Genomic DNA, 20,808 nt, shown 5'->3' with positions numbered 1-20,808 from the left:
TGACCAGCGAGACAATTTGCCTAGGATGTGGACCTAGCAAAGCTGTATCATGGCAACTTTGGCAAGGAAACCATTGTGAGTGTCGATAACTGGAGTAACTGAGTTAAGAGGTTCCGTAGGCTACATGTATGTTAACAGCGTAGCCTGATAAGTCTACGTTTAGCAACCATATTTACATTGTTAGCGATACAACGTTAACCTCATTAAGCAACTAGGATCTAACACGAGACTAGGGTGAAAGAGAAACCTTCAAGCCGCGGAACTTGTCTCTTTCCGTTGATAAGACCGGGCGGACAACCCGAACAGTGGCAACAATTTGGCCTACCTTACTCTCCGACGTTTATGAGCTACTATGCTACATTAATGGAAACCCCCGAGACTTTGCTGAGATGTCCAACTCAGTTGAAGCGAACGTAAGGTAGGCTAAGCTACTGGTCTGTGACTGCATCACATGTTAAAGTTGTGGCGAAGTGAATGACTAGCTACCCGTGCATGGATACGGAACATCGAAAATCGGCACCTGAAAGCAACGGCAAGCTACGTATGTGATCACCACCCACGGGTGGGCGTGTGCGCCAGCGCTGCAGGTCAGCCTTTCCACATACACACCTGGCTTTAAAGTTCACCGTCCTGGTAGCATACGTATCTACTGCCAAGGCCTGAAGGGGACAGGGAGAATATTTACTTCTGCTACACTTGCAGAGAACTCATGTAAAAACAGACTGTGGGAGATGGAAGGGGTTTGATGCTGTCCGGCAGTATTATGAGTGGAACGTTTCCCGTACGGCCTGATCTTATAGTGTGTGCCAACCCATGTATCCTGGATTTTGTGGCGACCATGAAAATGGTTCTTGCAAAAGAGTTTACATGTACATTACATTTAGCAGACACTTCTTGACCAAAGTCACTTACATGCTGTATGTCAGCTATATTACAAGGGATCAAATTGTCCCCGGAGTAACTTGGGGTTAAGTGCCTTGCTCAAGGGCATAACAGTGAAAGCCAGGAACTGAACCGACAACTTTCAGGCTACTGCACGCTAGCCCAGCTCCTTATCCACTACACTACCACTGCCCACTAGAAAAAGACTAGAGTGCCAGGTGGTAATATGGGAACGCATGCTGCAATCTCCCAGAAGAACTAAATTTATTGAGTTAAGGCGAGACACTACAGGTGAATAGGGTAACATTTTTTACAAGCAGATATCACTATGAAACTTAAAATCGCCATGTTTTTGCCATGTTTTTAGGCATAAAATGTCATGTAAGTCAGGCTAGGAATAATATATCAACAAACCCCTCTGTAAAAATATTCGAAATATAGTTAGGCATAAGTCTAGAAAGTTTGGTGTATGTACGTGCTTCTGAAGTGGAGTTTCCTTGCTCAGAGTGGGAGAGGAAACTCGTTTTGAGAAAACAGCCTTGAAAGACAGCCAATGAGATTCCGTTCTCAGCCTAGACTCGTCTTTGAACTTTCGCGATTGGTTGCTGATACAAAGGAAGTGTCCATGTATGGATCACATAGCGTGATACAGGAAAAACAGAGCTTTCCAACGGTGCTACACACGATATGTTTTGGGTCACAGTCGCGGGAGTGCATGCAAGGTTAGAATGCTAACTTTCGCTGAATTTAGGATAAATATACAGGCGCGAGTAGACACAATATAATGAAATAAACACCTAAATGTGTAAATCGGACTTTTTTGTTGTAGTAGTGTGATAGAATACATGCTAAGGTAACAGACTAGCTCAAAATCTCGAAATTGACCTGAGGGGTATTCCAGAAAGCAGGTTTACTGGCTTAACTGGGTATGTTAACCCAGAGTTAGCGGTAAACCTGTGATTTCAGTTCCAGAACGCTCAAATATGATCAGGCTATGTAAGTAACTATGGTAACATAGGCTCTGAAGTTAACTGGGTATGTAAACCCAGAGTAAACGGTAAACCTGGGATTTCAGTTCCAGAAAGCTCAAAAATGATCAGGCTATATAAGTAACTATGGTAACATACTGTAGGCTCTGAACTTAACCTGGTAGGGGATAGGTTTTGTTCAGGTTATGTTCAATTATGTTCGGTTATTTCAGTGCATGTTCAACCAGGCCGCTATTTTTACACTTGTCACACAATGACGTTTAATTTTGAACAAGGTCCGATTGAAGAAGAAGCACAAAATCATGTAATATTTATCCGTGGAATTAGCCGTGAGAGGGCGATAAGACCACGACATCACATGATAGCCCATCTTTTCTTTCTTTTCCAAACAAGTTTTTCAAGAGAGTTTTTCCGCTGAATCCTAAATTTGGCTACTTGAAAAGCATTCTCGACTCCATCCCTACATTAGGCTACGCATGGATTAGAATAGAATAAAATACATCTTAGCTAGCCAACACCATAGTGGACATTTGCCTTTGGCTCACCAGACATCGGATGGACAAAAAACATCTCAGACACACTGAAGATATAATTACAGTGCAGTAGGCTACAAAAAAGGGAAAACATATAGAAAATGAATAAATAAGTTTAAATATAGACTACATAACAGCTCAGCCAGGTATGCGTGTTGTCACTAGTTTGGTTAAGAATGCTGATGGCATTTGGGATAAAATAGTTTTTCAATAGGCTACACTTTTTGCCTCTCTCCAAATTATGTGCATCGATTATCGCTCTCCGACTGGGAGTTTTTGTAACGTTAGTGTTGGAGACGCAGAGCATATCGGCAAACTGTCGGTCGGTGCGTAAAGTTTGCCTTGCGCAACTTCATTCGTTTTCCTGGACACAAACCCACGAGGATCATTAAAGTGTAGTTTCACCAACTGGCAGGTCAGCATCACTTATTCAATTTTCCAAATGTGCACCGAAATGTGTCCAATAGGCTACCCATGCCTTCCGACATTCTTCACCCTTTCGATGATGGAGCGCAAAAGTTTAACTTGGCCCACAGCTGCAGAACCCGCGTTAAAATAGAAAATTACATTTGGGATTCTCAAAGAATTCTATGGCCCACTCAATCTGTGACAAGGTAGGCTAGTTTAAGAAAGCATCATTCAAAGCAGTCAATACAATAGGCTACGTTATGTCCACTGAATTATTTAATTGTGCTTTTGACATTAAACGGGATATCCTAAACGTACGCATTTACATGGTCAGTTAGGCTATTCTCTGCCAAGCAAGGTCTCGGAGGCAGACGCTTAAGTATTGCTCTTTTTTTAGTTATTACAGTTCTCTCCTCTTAAGCCTCGAGGAGAACTTTGCTACCCCGCCTTAGAAAAATACTGTGCTCTTCGTTTCTCCGGTTTTACTCATGGTTTCGACTCTCAATAGATGATGCCTTTATAAGTTCGCCGTGAACGCGCACAATTCTAGGTTCTATCTAACACAGGGTTAATTGAACTAACTGGTAACCGGTGTTTTGGAACCGACAGCTCAGGTTTAGTCGCAACAGGTTCAGACAACCCAGAGGTTAAGTTTTATCTCAGTGTTTGTTAAACCTCCTTTCTGGAATACCCCTCAGTGCATGAAAAAACGATGTTTTCACCTGCCGTGTCTCGCCTTAAAAACATAACGCAACGTTTCGACCCACCAAGTCGAAACGTTGCGTTATGTTTTTAACTTCTACTCTTCTTACCTTGATAAGCCTTTTTTGTCCTGCACCTGGCCTCAGTGAGGTGGGATGTGCATACAACCACTTTGAAGAGGACTACAGTGTCAGGACCACCATGCCTACGATATGCCGCAGCCTTTTCTAAGTATCTCCTAGCACTAGCATAGACAGAAGTCAGGGACTCTTGATGTTGCAATCAACGGAATCAGTCGATGGACTGTCCCTGTGGTCACCTCCAGTATTTCCAAGTAGGTGGTTAACTTGTAACTGTGGCTTCTGACAGAACATCAGCTTGTATGGAGAGTGCTGTGTGGACTGGTACACGGTGGTATTATAGGCGAACAGGAGCTGAGGGAGCAACTGGGGCCATTTACGCTTCTTTTCAGGGGGTAAGGTCCTGAGCAAGTAATGAAGTGTCCTGTTGAAACATTCACTATGACCGTTCCCCTTTGGATGATAAGTTGTGGTTCTAGTCTTTGTTATGCTGTAGGTGTCACACAGGTGCTTCAACAGCTCCCTATCAAAGCTGCGCCCCTGATCAGAGTGGATTCTCCTTGGCACGCCATACACATAGAACCATCTCTCAGTTAGAATCTTAGCTACGGTGGAAGCTCTCTGATCAGGGGTGGGAAAGGCCTGGGTAAACTTTGAGAAAACATTTGTGACTACTAGAACATTCTCTTGTCCTGTGCTAGCCCAATCCAAGAGAGTAAAGTCAATGAAGATTATCTACAAAGGCTTAGTGGCTAACACATTTCCCAAGAAGATTCTGTCTTGGGTTGCCTTGCTTTAGCAACCACACAGTGCTCACATTCAGAACACCACTTTAGCACCTCACATCTGGGGCCAGTGGCACCTCTGCCATATCAAATCTGTGGTACTGTCCACCCCCAGATGGCCGTGGTTGTTGTGTAGGCTAGATAGCACTTTGACTCACAACACCTTTGGTAGTAAAAGCTGCAGCACTGGATCCCTGGAATGAGGAGCCTGGATCGCTCGGTACAAGGTCCCATCCACTTCCTGTATCTGGGACCACTGCTTTATCAACTGTGGACTTCCCTTGGTTCACTCCACTTGTTTTAATGGGTATGTGGTCGTCCCGGTCACCAAACCACAGGTATCTGGAAATACAGGGACCAGTCCCTTGTAGGACTTACAGGTCTCTTTCGACCAGGGATGGTGTCCACCATACAAGATTCTGTCATCCAAGAGTCTTGGATAGGTGCACTCGAGGCTTGCATGTTGGCTATGGCAAGCGGCAGGGGGACGTCCAGGCCATGTGACACAAATCACAAAGTGTTAGTGGGGCTTGTGGGAAGCATAGAAAGGGTATCGGCATTGCAATTAGCTGTCCCAGGACGATATTTGATGTTGTAATGAAGAGGGCAAGCTGAGAAACCCAGCAATGTTCCAGAGCGCCCAGTTTTGCTGACTGCAGGCATTGGATGGGGTTGTTGTCAGTGTACACGGTGAACTTGTTGCCCAGGAGATACCTGCCATTTTTCCCATGATTGCCCACTTGACTGCAAGGAGTGAGTTTCATGGCACTATAATTTGACATGTTCCTCTCCCTTGGCTGCAAGCTCCGGCTAGCAAAGGCTATTGGTCGCTGTAATCCATCCTTCTCCTGTGACAGAACTGCCCCCATTCCGGCATGGCTTGCATCCGTCTCTAAGATAAAGGGACGACCTAGGACTGGCACTTGAACAAGCCATTCTTTTAAGGCTCTGAATCCAGAAAAAGTTCTGAAGGCAAACCTGACTACATTCAATGTTAACTATCCAATATTCAGATGTCTGTAATTGAAATGTATGCAAGTTAGTGCATAATTAATGAGATATTGTTAAATTATATCCATAAACATATATTTTCAGTAAACTTGTAATGCAAAAAATAGTGTCTCTATACTACATAAATAATTAACTAGTAAAGTTTCATAAGAATATCAAGGAGTTAAATTTTTTACCCTATTCACCCGTGTTGCCTATGGAGGCCAGTTTTAGGCCGCAAATGCTAATTAGCAGGTTTAAAACTAAAAAATCAGCTAAGTAAATATGATATTCAGAATCAGCACCCAAAAATTAGTCAAAATACCCTCTTTACCAGTGTTTTCTCACATTTACCCCCAAGTGATAGTAGCCCCAGTCTTAATTATGCATTATATAAATGATGATGTCAAGTGTGAAAATGGATCGTGAAAATTTTAAGACAAAAAAAATCTTGTTCCTTAGACTCTATACTAGCAAAATATACAAAAAAAAAAACAATTTTTACAAGAAAATCCAGCAGGATTACACAAGACACCTTACTAGTAGCTCGGAATGCAATCGGTTGCCATAATAGGCTATCCTAAAATCCAGCGATAAAACAAAGCATGAATTCAAGAGCGTCTGTCCTATCAAGCTTTTACATTATCACATTATAACTGCTGTTAGCCACATAACATTTAGAAGCTAGACATGGCCAACATAAGGACTAGGCTTGGAATTTCGTAATTTTAAAGGGACTGTATGTAAGATTGTGGCCAAAACTGGTACTACAATCACTTTCAAATTACTGTAGAGCGATGTATCCCCTCCCCCTCCCCTCTGACTAGCAGAGCTGGCAACCCGGATGCCGAAACACTACTGACTTTGTGATTAGTAGATAGGTGGAGGGTGGCGCATCAGGCCGAAACACAACATGACAACATCAACATCAGTTGAGGGCTGCAACTTCACTTTTTAAATTACAATATCCTGGCCGGACTACTGTTGTCAGTGATATAAGTATTTGAAATTAACATGATTTCTTAATGTCTAGTGACATATCAGTGGCATTTTATGATTAATTGAAATACATTTCTTACATACAGTTCCTTTAAGGCTGAGCATATTTGGTAGGGGGCACAAAAGCACATTGTAAACACATTGTGAAACCTAAACCCCAAAGTTGGAGACATGTTTACGTTCACCATCTAAAAAAGACCAGTGGAGGGGTTTTGCTTCGACCTGAAGGGACTTATTTTCTGATAATTACAGGGCTACTTGCCAAAACGAGAAAAGAAACCTAACACAATGAGTCTTTAAAAATGATTTTTTGCTACCGTTTTGTGTCTTTCGCTAACAAAATAAATAGTTCACCACACAGAACTTGACAGTTTCAGGTGTTCCATGGCAACGTCTTACTAGCTTACTTTCCCTTTCAATGAAATTCCATTGCAATAAGCAAACGGACGTCTTGTGGAGGGATATGGAAGACGTTAATCAACCTGTTGCCATTGACAGCGGTGATTATATGTGTGATTATGTAAGGAAGAAAACGAAGCCTACTTGTTGTACAACTTTCTTTGGCCCTATAACAGTGATAGTGTGGGTACCTGATCTGCATGGGTTACCAGATCTGCATGATTACGTCACAAAATACATAAAATACATTCTGATTGGTCTATTAGCCGTTGCACTTCCAGAATTTCATTGGTCAGAATGTTGCTTGCTGTTCGATAATTCGCCTGAGTTTATTGTTTTCATTATTGTTGCGAAGCCTGCTTCCAGGCTCAACCGTCATCCTACTATGGTTTGTTATAGTTACCATTCATAAGCATTGATATGGAACGGTGATTAAACTTTTTTTACTTCTAGGTGTCAGAATTCAGAATTAATAGCCACCCCACCAGCCAATTTAGAAAAGAGTATTTCTTCTCTCCAGGTGATAAATAGATTTAACATAGCTCCGAACGTTGGGAAGGCCCATTCATGTAAATGGAACTTTCTGCAGCAGTCTGAAGAGCCGTGTAATAACAGAAATGAATGCACGCTCGAGGTTGTAAAATGACCCGACGTGGCCGTTTAAACTTCATAAGTGCATTAATTTCTGTTAACAGACCACCGTGGAGTCCATTATCCCGCTTATTCCACTGTTGCCACTTGCGTTGTGTTCATTTCCTGTTATAATTTAAACGTTTTAATCGCTAAAACTGTCTTGTTCGTAGAACTACTTGCTACGCTAAAACTGTCTTGTTCTGGAACTACTTTCTTCCGACACATATCAACTAATTTCTCAACTTGCAGGACAAACTGCCGTTACTAGTTCTAAATGGATGGTTGCTATACGGCCAAAGGCCAGTCGTTAGTTCTACCTCTCCCGTTGTCATGCGGGCGTATCCCCTGTCCCCTGTTGCACGTCACGTTTTAATTTGCTAGCTGATCCTGCCTCATGGCTCCCCAAAATGGCAAATCATGTGAATAGATCTGCTGACCGGCAAATTTTCACCTCGTTTTTCAGACACACGATGCGGCAAAAAAGACGTCTCCTCTTCCCGCAAATTTTGCGTGATCTCTGTAAAAAAAAAGTGCTAATGTGTCCATTTTAACCTGTCAACATGTCAACAAAACCAGAATATCACACACATGCAACACATCCAGTCCTGTGGCAAAGTGACTCATGATTAGTGAAGTGTTAGATCTGCACACAGACATGGGCAGGTCCAGAGGCCAAGATGAGAGAACAGAAGTTCACAGTGAATATACAGTATTAATGATATATCACTTTGCTACTGTGATATAGTTCTATGGTTCTTCTGTGATGCATGCATCAAGCTCACATGCTACGCTCAACCATTTCAAGTACCTAATTGACCTCTCTGCCAGATTCAGTATCCTTCTTTGAATTCTACCTAATAGCATTTGCATGTTGTACCCTGTGACAGCCAAACAGTACCTCCATAAGCTTGCATAACCTGTTATTCCATGTCGAAGCATGCATGTCCTGAAGTCACCTCTCGCTTTGGTTCTCATACTGCTGTGTGTGGGTGTGTGTGGGTGTGGGTGTGTGTGAGTGTCTGTCTGCTGTCTCTATCTGTGTGTGTGTGTGTGTGACTGCTACAGAAATGTTCCCTGTTCAGCGGTGCACTCCAGGTGCCAGAGAGTTACCGAGGACTAATTTACATCTGACACCTTGGCCTTTGCAAACAGCGAAAACAGATTGATAACACTTTTTAAATCAGAGGAGCCGTTTCTCACACCTTAGTCTGAGTTCACGTCGCTGTTAGCATTGCCTGACTTTTTGTGTTCGCCGTCGAAGAAGAGAACCGATACCCACGGATTGCTTGCTTTGGAAGTCCCAGAGCAAACCTTGGAGGGCCACAGAGGCCGGATGCAGTGTGCATTTCAAAAGAACCACTATTATTGCTAACCCTCCATGAAAATGTGTTATTTTATTCCACTCTATATTTTCCTTTTTATATCCCTTCTTTTTCTTCCTCTTCTTCTCTGTGCGTTGTGATTAAATGTATGTGTGTGGCCAACAGGCAAAGCTCACGTAGCTTTCTGGGAGTCCTGGGAGGACTTAACTCAATGGGTCTGACCTACAGCATCTGGGTGGCCATTATGAATGGTATTTGACATTTCGACCGACCCTGGAAGGGTGATATTCATTTATTACATCAGGGAGAGAGAGTGTGGTTCCTGATTTTAATGGACAGTGTTACTTGCGTGGCCTTGATGTTTCTATTTCAACAGTACTCCTAATCATCAGGGTATATTGCTCTTAAATACATTTTCAAAAGTTCTCAAAGTCTACATATAAGCCACTGCTGTTTGCAGTACAGTAGTTATGTTTATATGTTTTTTTCTATTTCCCTTTTATTGAATAAATACACTTTTAAATGTTTGAACAGAACTAGGAAACATGTCCATTTACTGGACAGAATGGCTGAGGCACAGAGAGAGAAAGAGAAAAGAGACAGAAGTTGGGCATCGCTCTTGGTCAAGTCAGTAGTCACCCATGGCAACACGTCAGCCACACTTGGTTCCATATCACACGCGCTCGGATGCGAGCCCTTTCCAAGCGGTCCAGTTTAATCATATTTCATACAACATTATCCCCACGCATAAAAATAAAAGGCCCATTTCCTATTGACTGCCGCCACCCCCGCTGCACTTTTCCAGCGCACATATGGTTTTGGTGTAGGAGTCATGAATGGGCTCCGTGCTGATGAGAGGAGTTATATCTGCGCAAGCCACAAAAGTCATTGGATAATCTGAGTAATCAGCTCCAGACTGTGCGTGTGCCTGTGTGTGTGTATGTGTGTGTGTGTGTTGGGATGTGGGGGTGGGGGGTGAAGACTGAGGAGAGCCTCACAGTCCTTCAGCCCCGTGTTCCTGGTCCGTATCGCGGGGCAGGGCACTACTACCGCCACCACAAGCCGTACTGGCCAGTTGTGGAGCCGGTGAGGGGATTTAGTTTCCAGCGCTCGAGACTGTCTGCGCTTGAGGCCTCTTATTTATGGAGGTGTTGTTGATGGGCCTGACTCATAATGTACATGGCTTTCTGGAGGGGGGGGGGGGGGGCAGTTGTCATTAATGCTGGCACAAGCAGTATGACGTAGCGCCGTCCGGAACATTAAGAATCATCAAACGCAACATAGATGGTAGCCTTTGGCCCCAGTGGTGCATTGACTTTTCGGTCTGGGTGGAACGATTTAGAGAATCTGTTTAGGAGGTTTCTCTCTGTGCCTTTGGCAATCTATTTGAGGTCACCCATTTAAAGAGTGAACACTATATATTTATGTTTTTTTCTGCAGACTTGGTATGTGTATAAAATTTTTCCATTATCCTCAAGATAAATTTTTACCACCTGACTTTTGCAGACTGCCCAGCTCCTTCCGTCGTGATTAATGCCTGGCACTCCGCTGTGATGGATACGTGTTTTGGCCACCGCAGTATTTGATCTCGCTGTCGTGCCTCGACATCTAAGCTAGAGTGGGCGTCGGCCGTCTCTGATTGAGGGAGCTAATCCGACCGGCACAGATGGCTGCCACTGGTGGAAGATCTCCCCCTCGCACGGCCAGCTGACAAACCCTTAGCCGAATCAGAATCTTTGATCCACCGTGGAGGAAAAAAAATATATGGAGGACTCGTTTGGCTGTGATCTCTGCATCATTTAGACAGTGAAATGTGAGGCCTTCATTTTCTGGAAGTTATTTTGGTCTTTAGTGTCTAAGCCCCCTCTTTTCGATTCTTTCTGTTTTTGCATGGGCCTCGCAAAATTGTTAGAAGCTGTGCTTCTGTGCGGCGGACGTTACGGGGTATTTACTTGCAACTCTCGAGGCCTCTCCTCCATCTCTTTTGATGGGTACCATATTTTCTAGGATCCTTGGAGTTACAGTAAAATACAGTAAGGCAGCCTTTCTGTAGCCGTGCTGTCTTTTTTTGGGTTCTGCTCTTAGTTTGTTTTTTACTGAGCCTGGGTTGTGTCATTGCAAGATTTTTTTTTATATATCAAGAGAATGTGCGCTCATTTTACTAAATTATGCACACGTTTATTCAAAAACGACTTACAGCAATAGAATAACATGTACGCTATGAACACAACAGGAATTATCACTACATCTGTCAATACTAGAGGATAGTAGTGCTAACATATTAAGTACTAATCAAGGTATGGTAGAAGGAGAAGTGGCAGAAGAAGAAGTAGAGAGAGGGAGAGAGGGAAGTAGAGAGGAAGGAGGAAGAGGAGAAACGAGAGGGAATAGTGTGTATCAGGAGGTAGAGGAGGGAATAGTGTGTATCAGGAGGTAGAGGAGGAAGAGTGTGTATCAGGAGGTAGAGGAGGGAATAGTGTGTATCAGGAGGTAGAGGAGGGAAGAGTGTGTATCAGGAGGTAGAGGAGGGAATAGTGTGTATCAGGAGGTAGAGGAGGGAAGAGTGTGTATCAGGAGGTAGAGGAGGGAAGAGTGTGGTAAGTATGTATCAGGTGTGTGAGGTTGTCAGACACTTCTCTTGGAAGAGTTGTGTCTTTATGAGTTTTTGAAGATTGAGAGGGACGATTTTACTAGATTGTGCACACACAATTAAGTAAACTTATATTTTGCGCTTTTTCTGTTACAGAATGTGCTCGTTTTACTAAATTGAGATCTCATTTCACTAGATTGTGCGCTCAGTTTAGTAAACTGTAAACTTTTACAAAAATTTAAATGCGAGCACTTTTTAAATGAGCACACTATTTACAGTAGTAAAACGAGCATACAATTTAGCAAAACGAGTGCAAAATTTACTACATTGAGAGAACAATCTAGTCAAATGAGAGCACGTTTTAGTAAAATGAGCACACAATTTAGTAAATTGTGCACTCGTTTTACAAAGTTATGCACTCATTTTACAAAAATTTAAATGAGGGCACAATTTATTGAAATGAGCACACTATTTAGTAAAATGAGCATACTAATTATTAAAACGAGCACACCACGTAGCAAAACGAGCGCTCAGTTTACTACAGTGAGAGCACAATCTAGTAAAACGAGAGCAGGATTTAGTAAAATGAGCACACAACTTTGTAAAATGAGTGCACATTTTCTAGATATACACAAAATATTTTGCAATGATACCTTGGGGATTCAGTCATTTTTGGTCCTGTGGATATCTGCATCCATAGAGGATTCTTACAGTGAGACATCCTTGTACAACGAGTACACATGCACATTTATAATTGAAAATAATTAAAAGTTCAAATTGGTTATATACCTCAGAAATTTAGAGCAGTTACATGAGCAGAAGGTGTTTAGATGATACAAGATATGCCATTAAGTCGGCCAACTTCTTCATTAGCACTGAGTTACTTATGGTTGAAGGTCCAGCTACGGTCCCAATCTAAATCATGGTTCAGTTGCTCATAAAAATTTGGAAGCTGAGCATGTCTTGTGTATTAGAATATGTTTGGAAAGATATAGTTGTAGTCATAGTGGAAGTGCAGAAAAGTAGCTGATGCAGAGATTCTTCTGTTTTGTTGCTGAAGGGTGATGTTTGGCTGTAGTCAAGGCTACCTAACCAAGCGCACTCCATGTCCTTCAAGGAAGCCTTCAGTGGGTGGTGCATGGGCCAGCTAACTGTATGTCAGCTTGACTCCTGGTTTTGCCTTTGGTTTGGACACACCCAAGCGCCTCACCAAAACTATGCAGATGGCGTCTTTTCCATAATGTAAGTGATCAGCAGTGCGAGACTGAGGTCAGGCTGCTTCCTGTTGTTTAATGACAGCAGTCATCCAGCGCCCGGCTCGCGTCACTTAAGAAGGTTGATTCTCTAATCTGGGGGTATATTTTTTGCTGCCGCCAGACCAGCAAGGATGAGAATTCACGCTGGTATCGACGGAAATGATGTATTTTTAAAAAATAAGGTTCAGTGCTTAGAAAACTCCCTAGGAAGTGGGTGGCTCAACTAGGCTTTGCAAGGAAAAGGAGCTTCTCTGTTTTTGTTAGAAACAGCTAAGCATGCACATATTTCAACTTTTGAAAACAGTGACCATATCCTGTTATGAATGGACACGAACAGTTTTATCGTATGTGACTGACAGAGGGAAAAAAATGAAATACAAGTTATTGTCCTGGTCTTCCCAGGCTTTGGCCTTAGCATGACTGGGCAGTGTCTTAAGTCATCCCCATTGGGGTGAAGGACACTTAAGTGCTACCTGATGTTCGTGGTGGTGTGTGTGGACACACTGGGGTTTTCATAGGCGTGCCTCAACAAGAACGCACAATAATTTTGCCATTTACTGCGGTCTCATGATGGTGTACTGCCGCTGTTATATTGGTTTGGAATGTACCATTCTATTTTTGAGAGGGCCCACTCACTTTGGGGTTATGGGCTACTTGCTCTATCTCCTCTACTGGATCCCGTTCCCAAGCATGAGGTTTTGACTGGCTATTCTGTTTTCACAATGTATTTATGGCATACGGGTAACGAGTTACTTACTGTTAAACAATTGAAATAGGTTTTTAAGCAGTGAGGTTTTTTTTTTCTCTTTCAAGTCATTTCAGAATTATACCGTACAGAATCTAGAACTTACATTAACTGCCATTTTTGTGTGATTGGTCTCCTCAAGGACCTCATTTATATACAATTCTAAAATGTGTCTTGGGTGATCAGATCACAAGTGATTAGTTTTACATAAATACAATGTAAATACAAGTGTAAACAACCACCAAGACACGCTGTAATCTGATCACTCAAACCACTTACCAAGGTGGTCAGGGATGGATGTGGCCACATAATGTTTTGTAGTGCAACTGCTAATCCCTCTCAGCATCCCGTACAATGGGAGTTCTGATTAACGTGACATAACAAAAACTAAACACAAGTGGTCAGCAACGTCTTTCGCTGTACACTTTGGATACAAGGGTAAACAGAGATGTCTCTCAGCTGACCACTAGTGATTAGATCATTCTAAAGACGAATTGCAAATTGGCACAAAGGATTCCTGTCCTGGGCCAGAACGCTCCTAGATCCCACTGCTGTCTGGTCCGATGCCTAGCGAATGTCACGCTGCGCGCTGCTGATGTCTGTTTTTAATGTGGACTGACAGACGTGTGATATTTCGAAACGTAGCAAAATAAGCGATACTTCTATAGCGCCAGTGGTATGAGCGGAATAACACATCCACGTCCAGCACTGGTTGGCTGACGGGCTGGCTGGTGCAGGGACTTGCTGTTTATTTTTCTGGACTGAGCACATCTATGGAATTTCAGAATTAACTGACAGGCTTCAAAATATTTAGAGACGCGGCACAAAAACAGAGCCAACATCAAACGCGCTCCATCATCGCCAGCGCTCATGAGCACCACCGCCGCCGTTTGGCCTGTGGGTTCCTGTCAGTCACTCTGACGCCACTCTCCTGGGAGACGTGCTGAAAACCTCTCCCTCTTGATCCTATCTCTTTAATTGTGTGTATGTGTGTGTCAGCGTGTGTATATGTTTTATTTGATTAAACTCTTATTGTATGAGAAGAAAAGATGATTGAGAAGAAGATTCATTTTAAATGTAAATAAAAAGTAATAAACTGTACAGTTATTACTGTATATCTTGTAATATAATGTATCTTATTTTGACATGTACACATGCGACACCTGGTCTTTGGAAGCCATTCTTGAAGCTACCTCAGAAGATGCAGGTGAGATGAAAGACAAGATGAAGGTTAGAGCGATGTATGGTTACTGGTAGATAGCTCTCCAAATTTTGACCATAAATTACAACCTGTAAGGCTAGTTGGTGGAATTCTGATCATGCTTAAACCTACAAGTGAGGCTGTAATAGGCTTGAATAAGAATTGTGCATGCTTGTGTGATGTGTGCGCAGTGCATTTGTATCTATCTGTGCGAGCATACAGTACTGTATGTGTGTGTGCGTGCGCGTCTGAGAGAGAAGAACCCAGCATAATTCATTCCATTGTCAAGAACCTCAAGTGTGCCTGTAATTGAACTCAGTTGTTTGGACTTGATAGAAATAAGACCTGATTTGTATTTCAGTAAAACAAAAATAACTGCACCCTTTTTTGGCGCCAGAAAATCAGTCTGGCTAAATGGAACTCATTTGGATCCATATAATGTCAGATGAGGATCTGTCATCTCCAATGTGTAAACATTTAAGATGCGACAGTATGTGCGTGGCTCTGAGTAATACAGCTTCAATAAACCCGGGTGTCAGGCACGCTTGATTTATTTGAAGTAGAGGGGAAGAGTTTAATATGGGACACATGGTTTTAATAGATAGTCGGAGTTGGACCAGATACATTGCCTCACAGTTGAGTGGTGGCTTGGTAGGCAGAGACTGATGCATAGGGTAGAGAGACGAGACTGACGTGTCAAGGACAGTCATGATCACGGAACCCGGAGCATTTTGCAACCACTGATGTGACTGTTAAAGAGCCATCTGGGTCACAGGAGAATAGTGACGCAGGTATAGATCTCTCAGAGAAGGGAATGAAATTTGAATTTTTATATATATATATATACTGTATGTCTATTTGTGTCTAACAAATACAGTAAGTAGAGTAAGTCATCAGTATAAAGTATTGTATTTCTTTCACATTTGCCATGGAAATATATAATTGTGTTTGTTCCAACACCATGTTGATTTTTAACACTGACATGAGGCGGAGGGGTGCCGAGCTGAAGAAAAGTGTTTAGATGACTCAGGCTTTTCTCCCCACCAGGCATCAAAAGCTGTCAGTGTGCTTGGAGTCGATGTTGAGTCTACATCCTCTGTTCGTTTTATTTGTTTCCTTGAAATGAGAGGGGGGCGATTGATCACTGTCCAGTCTTCGGCCTCCACAATAAGGGCCGTCTTTGTAGTCCAGCAGCACAGTGCGGGGCCCCCAGTGCCTACACAAATGGAAGAAATTACACTCAAGTGAATTATGGGGTTTTCCTCTTGGACGTCTCTGGCATTTATTATATTACAAGTGCATTAATGCAAGCGTCAGAAATGAAACGAGGGGAAAGCAATAAAACCTTGTCCTGTATATTGTTGTAATGGTCTAAATAATCCCTCTAGATGGAACAGATCTCACTTTCAGAGAGTCTGCGTTGCCGTTATTCTTGAAAGCCATAATATGACAGTCATTATTTCCAAGTATGAGCAATGTAGGCCACAATAAGCAGACACTGAATGCCTATTATGGATTTAACTTTGTTCAAATGCCACGTGCACGTTTTGTTGTCTGTGTCCACTCTTCATATAGTTGATTAGACGTGTTCTACATGCACACCACTTTACTGATGGCTGTAAGGCACGAATCTGGTTTGGCTTTGGGTTCTCACTCTTTTTAATTGGTTTTCTAACCTCTCGAACTGGTGAAAACACTCGGCATATGAACCTGTGGACCGTTGGAATCCAACACCAGAACAAGCTGAGAGACAGAGAAGCATTGTCACACAGATTGCAAGTGTAGTCACCCCTATGGTGGTGGTCTAGTGGTTGGGGATCTTGGCTTCCAAATGGAACCCCAGAGAGTTGTGAATTTGAGTTCCTAAGAAGTTCCAAGTTCCTAAGTCCCTAAGTTGCTCCATGGGGACAGTCCCTCTAGTTATATTCACTGGTAGTCACTCTGGATGAGTGCATCCGCTAAATGAAAAATACTGTATGGATGTAACCTAATGAAATTATGTCCACATTTATTCTCTCCATAGTACATTATACATTACAACCATCGTGCTGCAACCGCCGACTTCAAGGCACTTAACCCTTGCCTAACCTTTTGTGCCTTCCATGCAGCGCTGCCTGGAAGATGATGTTGGAGGCTTAAAACACCAAACACCCTTCAGCCAGTTAGCAGCCCAGCTGGTTGTCACCATCTTTTAAAACATCGTCCGAAGTGCCTACTTCTAGCACCTTTTTCCACAAACAAGCCAATTAGGTGCCACATTTCCGATGACCACAAATTATGTATTCTGTGTGGTGTGTATGGGCTGATCCTCCCAGCAGGAAATTGCCAGCTCAACCACCAATCCGCATCAACGTCATACCATTGTACTCTATGTTGTCTCCATCTGTAACGTAGCAACTAATTGACTAACTCTAGATGATGCGGAAAATCAGTCCTGTTAAACGGCATTTTGAAAAAGATGGTTGTAAATGTCAAACTTTTTTGGTTGAACTCTCTTTTCCTGCCTTCTAAGACATCTTAGAATCACCCCTATAACGGTCATTTTTGAAAGTAATGACCGTTATAGGTCAAATTTGTGTGACAACTCTCTGAAACAGCTGTGAAAAATAAATAAACAAGACGGATGACACTCGTAACCATGGACGGATTATGGACTTTCGGGCCCCTGGGCCCAGATGTATTAAGGGCCCCCCACTAATTGTCACTATGTGGTTTGATGTGATTTTCTGTATTCTGATGCATTTTGGGGATGGCCAATACTTTAATTCAGTCAGATTCATAGCCTACATCCTGATTTGTTGATATTGAGGCAGTGATTCCATGCAAAGGCTTGGGCTTCAGGGCCCCCTGACCCCTTGGGCCCCTGGGCCTGGGCCCGGTAGGCCCGTGCAGTAATCCATCCCAGCTCGTAACGGCTGCTGATTGTGTTGAAATGTCATTTGTTTTGACTTTTTTGCTTAGATCTGTCAAAATCTAGCGAGAAATAAACACTGTACTATCTAATTATACCATTGTTGTAACCATTGATAGCGTCTGGTCTGATTTACGTGCTGTCTGTCAGACAACTTTCTACCGTTAGCCTGCTAGCTTCCATAGGCTAATTTAACATTCTTGCTTGTGCTAACGTCATACTGTAGTGCCAACGTTCTCTTAAGGGACCATTCAAAACCATTGTTATTAAAAGATACCTTCACTTCAAAGTCGTGTCTTATGAGACAGCTCTCCATCACGGCAGCGAGGCAGCAAGGTCATGCCTTTCATTTTGAACGGACCCAATCTATCCATAGAATGAATAAATGAAGGAAATTTAGGATTTCATTGATTGTACAACATTTGTTGATTGGTTGGTGTACAGGTGAGCAGACAGTAGCCTCAACTGGACTTGGTTGACCCACAAAATGCACATTGTGTATATAACAGTAGGCCTATACAGTACAGGGTGGGTGGGTGACTGCAGAGCTGGGTGAGCTTGTGTATAATTGCGTCTAAATTATACGAGTCCTCGTAGTGAAGGCACTTGCAGCCAGGAAGCAGGGCCAAACATCTGATACTGACTTTCTTTATTGGACTGGAGAAAGTGTGTGAAAATGTGCAAACTTGGCAATGTGTCGCTCGTTGTCATTTCTGGGTGTGCTGCATTGGCCGATGGTGCTGTCAGACCTTAAATCAACTTCATCTCAAATCATCATCCTCCAAAAAAAAAATTCTTTCTGATAACCATTTGCTGTGAAAGACTGTGTGTGTGTTTGTGCGTGTGTGTGTGTGTGTGTTTGGCAGGGATAAGGGCTGGCCAGATGGCTTTGACTTTGGTCTCTGTGGCCGTAGCAAAGGTCTTGAGCTGCCCCCTCTCCCTCACACTCCTATCTGCTGTGACCACAGCTCCCATATCTCAGTGGAGTGGCGGAGGTGTCTGGCATTGCTCAGAGTGGACGTTGTAAATAACGCTCCGATGTGGAGATCAGGAGTGGACGCCATCCAGAAGCTGCAACGGGAAACATCACCATAGTGACAGCGGCCTTGGAGTCCATTCAATTCAGTTCAGTTCCATTCCGTTTTCAGTTTTATTCATTGTAGCACTGTCTTGAGGTGCTTTGCCAAGCCCTTCCATCTTCACACAAGGCCACAAGGTTGAAATCAACTTCAGCATAATACATTGTTAAAGACTTTATGGATCGGTTTCCTGTACATAGATTAAGCTCAGTTCTAGACTAAAAGGAAACTTCAATAAAAATCCCCATTGTAAAAAACATTTAGTCCTGGGGTGTCAAACTCAATTTCTGCCCTAAACTGTGGGTGTTTAATGGGGAGTCAACACATAGAATGTGTCACTGCTTCGTCCCAGGTTATGGATTAAACATTCCTCTGAGCTTGGTTTGAATGAGGCATCTAATAAAAATAAAAATAAAGCCATGATGCCACCCTAAATAGACTGTGTGTGCAGACAACAAGGAATGCCATTCGCGGCCCAGCTTTTGAAGAGCCTTCAGTCTGTCCAGTCTGAGAGAACGTCTCGAGTTGAAAAGAAAAGGGAAAAAAAAACTCTTCTGCAAAATAATTTCCGAGATCCCGCTTCACGGTGTCCTATGGGGGAACTGACCGTCTGTGTTGTCCATTTTACTCATTGCCCTTAAATATGATTCAAGCCTTTCCATTCTGTAATAAGAACAAAGGACCAAATGGCACTTTCAAGTGACTTAAGAGCTGAACCGTGAGACACACAACAGGGGACATGTTGCTAAGTGGCTGGTCTACATCCTGTCTGAGGCGTGGCGATATCGAAGCATTTTCTTTTTTTTGCCATGATAAATTGTTAAAAGTCACACGGAACGTGACCACAGTTGTTCAACAATGTGGTGCCCGTCCTCTGTGCTCTGCTTTTTTCATATAATTTGCCTCTGTTTTTCAAGTTCTCTGATGTGGTGTGGAAACATTTCCTGGCCCTGGCCCACATTTAGCAACCTCTAATGGTGCTTTTTATTCTTTAAAATAGTTTACTTAGGAAATTAAGGTCTTCTCCACAGAGGGATGATTTCTTTTTATGCTAGTGCTTTAAGCGTTTGTCATCAAGATGCCATCCTTCCATACACAAAGTAACATGCCATCAAATATTTTCAGTGTCTTTGCTGTCAAACATAAGCTTCAAGCATGGCTAGATTTAATTAAAAGACTGGCAAGGGGAAAGAAATTACACTATTACGGCCAATAGGGGTGGAAATAGGACACACCAGAGCATATTAAACTTAAAGGCCAAGAGGCCTGAGGGCTCCCTATCCTGGGAAAGTCCGAGAGCCAATAACCTGGAGACAAGGGACTCCCTGCAGAACCACTGATGAGAAGATTCCAGCACCAAACTGGCATTCACCTGCAGAGCTTCCCATTGAAGTACTCTCTCTCTCTCTTTCTCTCTCCCTTTCTTTCTTGCCCTCTCTCACACATGCACACACGCACGCACACGCACACACACACACACACACACAGAGATGCATACTGCTACACAGACATAGACACATATAGTATAAAGACATGTACACCATGCCACTGAGAAAACAGAGGCTTGTGAGGTTACCACACACACACACACACAGTTGAAAACAAGACCACAATGCTCCACAGAAAACAGAAATGCACATAGACACTCCATCCCACACACATACACACAAGCCACACATAAACACATGTTTACATCATGCCACACAGTAAAGAGGCATACCTGTAGGCATACCACACACACACACACACACACAGTCATACACAGCAGCGTACAGTTTCTCTTTCCCTTTCTCTCTCTCTACCTCCTCTCTCTCTCATACACACACATAGATGCACAAACACCCCCCCCCCACACACACACAGCAGCAGCGCACAGTCTCTCTCTCTCTCTCTCTCTCTCTCTCTCTACCTCATACACACACACACCCATCCACCCAAACACAGAGATGCACAAACAAACAAACACACACCCATTGAAGTGGTTACAGTACACATCAGACTCCTACCTGTTCTCAGCACTGAGGCTATTGCGGAGCCCTGTCATGTCTGCGTGGTGTTTACAGTGCAGCGGCAGGCGGCCTGTCAGATTAGCCCGTTGGCTTCGGCAGCATTCCGCATGTCTCAGGTGCTTTCACCTGATATCACCTGATCTTACACCTGAACTAGCCCCTTGAAGAAAACAACCTGCTCAGAAAAGATAAGAGAACATGGCGTACACTAAATCACACAGTACTGTAGCAGATGTGTGAACAGTACTGTAGCAGACTCTTTCAGTTGTACAGTAGGCAAATATTTGCCCCCCTA

At 43.0% G+C, this 20,808-nt stretch overlaps 2 long non-coding RNA genes across 2 annotated transcripts in view; one reads left to right on the top strand and one right to left on the bottom strand.

Annotated features, from left to right (window-relative positions):
* Nucleotides 1-15,088, top strand: part of LOC121711116 — a 23,733-nt gene extending 8,645 nt beyond the window's left edge. Inside the window, exons 2-4 of the long non-coding RNA XR_006032257.1 lie at nt 11,222-11,231; nt 14,313-14,317; nt 15,078-15,088. This is a non-coding gene — a long non-coding RNA (uncharacterized LOC121711116). The remainder of the gene's footprint in view (nt 1-11,221; nt 11,232-14,312; nt 14,318-15,077) is intronic.
* On the bottom strand, nt 15,048-20,808 carry LOC121711113. The gene is made up of 2 exons (XR_006032254.1): nt 20,511-20,808; nt 15,048-15,730 (listed from the first exon to the last, which is right to left on the bottom strand). It is a non-coding gene; the product is annotated as an uncharacterized LOC121711113 (long non-coding RNA).

This window comes from Alosa sapidissima, chromosome 6 (assembly GCF_018492685.1).
Source record: "Alosa sapidissima isolate fAloSap1 chromosome 6, fAloSap1.pri, whole genome shotgun sequence".
NCBI classification, from domain to species: Eukaryota; Metazoa; Chordata; class Actinopteri; order Clupeiformes; family Clupeidae; genus Alosa; species Alosa sapidissima.
Note: the sequence above shows the minus strand (reverse complement) of the source record. Positions and strands in the feature narration are given on the sequence as shown.